The sequence below is a fragment of the Arachis ipaensis genome, chromosome B06 (genome assembly GCF_000816755.2).
Source record: "Arachis ipaensis cultivar K30076 chromosome B06, Araip1.1, whole genome shotgun sequence".
Classification (NCBI taxonomy): Eukaryota; Viridiplantae; Streptophyta; class Magnoliopsida; order Fabales; family Fabaceae; genus Arachis; species Arachis ipaensis.
In genome coordinates, this window is record NC_029790.2 from 110,267,919 (window position 1) to 110,272,652 (window position 4,734).

The following is a 4,734-nucleotide window of genomic DNA, read 5'->3' on the forward strand; positions in this document are numbered from 1 at the left end:
AATAATTATGTTAAATCTATATCAAATATTATTTATATTGTTATATTAAATTATAATTAATTAAATTTATTTTACATAAAAAATAAATTTAATTTTTCTATATTATAAAATAATTTTTAGTTGGATTATTTATTTTTATTTATAAAATTTAAAATACTAATCAAATTTAAGTTCTTTATTTTAATATTTTATAATATTGAATTATTTTGAATTTATAAATTTAAATAATATTATTATAAAAAAATAATAATTATATTAATTTTAATTACTTAATTAATTAATTAAGTGAGACCACAATATGGATTAAAGTTAGTTCCTTCTAATGGAGAAGAGAGAGATTCTTTGAGTTCCTATTTATTGATTATGACGCAAAATCTGATGTGGAATCACTTTTTATGACAGATGAGCCATAAATAGGGATTGAAATGAATTCCCTACTGAAATAACTTTAATTATTGTTATTCTAGTCTTCTGAAAAATAAAGATATTATTTATCATTTAAATTTCAGTTTTTAATCAGCTTTTTAAATAACCCGTGCCATGCACATTCCAATAATATCATTCAGTCTTATCATTGTTATTTATCATTTAAATTTCAGTTATAACAAAAATGTCGATCTCTCATAACTCCGTTTTCCCACTAAAATGAACTTTCTTATTCTCTATTTTAAATTATTTTATAAAAAATATATTTATTATAATTATATTATAATTAATATTTAAAAAATATCTTTATTATAATTATATAAAATAATCTACTTAATATACTAAAATTAGATTTTCCCCCAACTAATGAAAGTAAGGTGTCAATTTCTCATGAATTTATTTTCTTTTCAAAATAAAGGCACTATTCTCTCTTCTAAATTTATTTTAAAAAATATCTTTATTAGAATTATATTACAATTAGCATTTAATGAATAATGCATAATTATACTGATTTAAAAAATATCTTAATTATAATTATATAAAAAGTTAAACATAAATTTATAATTCTAATTGCTATAAATATGATACTAATGTTCATAGTGGTAAATTGATAATATTGCAATAATTAATTTCTATAATTATTTTTGTACTACTAAAGGCTATATATAGTGTTTCTTTATGGTTAGTGAGTCTAAATCTAAGAATCAAAGCATTTTTTCTAATCTGTTATTCTTTTTTGATTGGGCAATTGTTTCTAAGGAGTTTTGTAGGTCAAGTTCAAGTCACATCCCCTCTACGTTTTCTACGTTTGTCCAAAAATATTCGAAGTGGAGCATATAATGAGATCGAATTTCCTCAATTTATGTTCAATTTTGAAAAATTCGTGTCAACCTTGAAGATGCAATTCAAAGATTGGTACTATATTTAAATTTTTTTCTCTTAAGTATTTTGTATTAAAAATAATTTTATAACATATTGTATTTTTTTTAGAAACTACCGGTCTTTTGGTGCATTAATGCAATGCCATTGAAGAGAATAAAAGTCAATTTAATTTGACAATTTTAACAAGAAGATAGTCTGAATTTGTACCGATTCTAAGTCTTCGATCTTATGATGTTATTTCGGTTGGTTGTTACGAGAATGACTCAAATCTATACGTATCTAAGGATTAGAATAGATTAAATATTATTTAAATAATTTAGTTCTAATATTGGTAGTTGATTAAATTAGTTTTAGAGAAATTTAAATTGTTGTCTCAATTTATATATTATGACTATTCTTTATGGATATGTTATTTTTAAACTTTTTAATATGATTTTTTTTTAAGTTTGTTTTCTTTTTTGATATATGTATCACCTTTTTTTTGTATTTCAAATTAATAATGCAATATTAAGAGAAATGTAATTCATCAATAAATTAGAATGATTAAAAGTTTAATTAAGATTAACTAACATCTGTTTTAGACACAAAATTGATTAATTAAGATTAAGGCGTGAAAAAAGAAAAAGAGTCATAATACGTGGTTTTGCTTTCTTGCTAATATATAAAAATACGTGAAAGAAAAAAATTAAAATATTACCATTTGAAAAAAATTATTAATCATATATATGAAAAGGGATTGAAAAATATGCATGGATATAAAAAATTATTACACGATTGTAGAATAAAAAATAATTATATATATAAAACAAAATAATTATAACAAAAAATAATTAATATATGTGATTTAAATATTTTTAATAACCGGTAACATAGAGTTTAACAAAATATAATTCATATATTTTTTTATTTATGTATATGTATAGAATTATTTATGTATATGTATATATATTAAAAAAAAACTACCGTAATATATATAAGATTATGGAAAGTCCTATCTAAATTTGACAAAAACAAGACAACTTACATATAGAAATGGTTCTCACGGATAATAAGATAAGTTGATTATTTTTCATGATTCTTTCAAATGATACTAGGTCCATTTTATAAATATTTTTGGTTCATATATTTTAATATTTTTAATAACCGGTAACATAGAGTTTAATAAAATATAATTCATATATTTTTTTATTTATGTATATGTATAGAATTATTTATGTATATGTATATATATTAAGAAAAACTACCGTAATATATATATAAAATTATTTAATAAAATTAATATATAAAGTTATGGAAAGTCTCATCCAAATTTGACAAGAACAAGACGACTTACATATAAATGGTTCTCATGGATGATAAGGTAAGTTGATTATTTTCCATGATTATTTCAAGTGATATTAAATTAGAAGAGTAGATTTTAATTTTACATAAAATAATATAATAGATATAGAGTATAAATAAATTTACTTGACAAATATAATTATTCATAGTGTGATATTTTATTACGATAATATATTTTTGTGCATTGACTCCCTATATAGCAATAATATATATATAGTTTGTTATTTTTTCATTACATGACATATTTATTATTATATTTTAAATTTAGAATTTTTTTGATCTAACATTGCAGTGAAAGAATAGCAAGCAAAAAAAAATAAAAAAAAAAACATGGGAACATTCTAAACATGATTACCGCTAATCTTTTTTTCTTTAGTTTTCAAATATATTATTTATTTTATTTATTTAGAGTAATAACTAAATTTATTATAACTATAGTAAAATTATCTTTAAACTATTAGTATTATTAGTAAATTTTTAAAATTATTGACATATTATTAGTACATATAATAAGCAATAAATTTTCTTTCTATGTTTATTATTTAAAAAATTTATAATTTTCACATAGTTTTTATTCTATTTTTTTTTCATACCTAATGACTATTGACTACGATCCTATTAATAGTATCACCTATAGTAGATTATACGAAGAGAAAGTATGAAAAATAAAGATAAGAATTATAAGGCTATAAAAAGTTCCATTCAAGTTTGACAAGAGTAAGACGGTTTACATAGAAATAGTTCTAATAGATGATAAGATTAATTGATTCATTTACTAAATTTTTTCAAATAATGCTAAGTTCAATTTATAAATAGAGTTTAATTTTGATGCACTGACAGTGTGAAGCGTTTTACATAGTCGTGCAATCACATCCGTTCTTTTGGATGACCATTCACGTAGTCAATGTAAAATGTATTTATTTTTATTGATATGTCATTACGTAATTGGATACACGTGTAAAACTACTTTACACTGTCAGTGCATCAAAATTAAATTCTTATAAATATTTGTACTTCATATTTTAAGTTAATTTTATAAGTACATCATTTCACAAGTCAAAGACAATTCTTTTTAATATCTTCGTAAATGCTAATAACTTTTATATTTAATTTATTTTGCAATACGATAAAGTTCATTGTCCAATCAAGAATTATTTGACAAAAAATATTTGAGAATAAATTGGTAGAAAGGAAAGTCTATGTCTTCTCAAATTTTGAGATCGAGAAATCAAGCGGAATATATCTTCTGACTGTACACACGTGCAAAATATCTTTTAAGATGGAGTCAGGTATAGTACATTTGGTCGATGATCGTAAAATTCTGGATAATCATTTTAATTTGATTGCTCATACTGATATATTGAAACAAACAAATGAACGATTCTACTTATTTGGTACGTAATTAATTTATATTAACCCACACAAAATTATTTTTCTTTTGATTTTAAGTTTTGCCAAAAAATTGTATAATAGCATCATTTTATCGATAGCAAAAATTTTAACAGTTTATTTATAAAAATATTTAAAATTGTATTGTGACTTTTTTTAAAGGTATATCCTTTTATTAATATACTATTGTTAGTTTTATCGTTTAATATAAAATAAATCAGTAAATTCTTTTTATTTTATACACGTTCGAAGTTATGATTTCTTATATTATTCACTCATTTGTCCTTAATTTAGTACTTTTAATTCAATTTTTTGTTCAATTAGATGTTATTAGATTCTTGACTAGAAAAGAAAAACTCATATCATGGTCAAAAATAGAGAGAAGTGACCAGTACATTGTGATTGATCTTCATGATTTGTAGTATGTAAAATTTTAATATGAATATTTCTTTAGATTATAATTATGTGTTGTGGTGCAATTTTTTTTTCTTTATATATTACTACTTACTCCCTTAATTCTCGCTTTCATTCAAAAATGAGAAAAAAATAAGATGTACACTATGAGATCAATTTACAATCCAATTACTTGATCATCTATGTGATCACCAAACAACTGAATACATAATTTATTCTCTAATTTATAAAATTTAACAAAGACATTGGTAAACATATTGGTTTCGCATTTATTTATATATT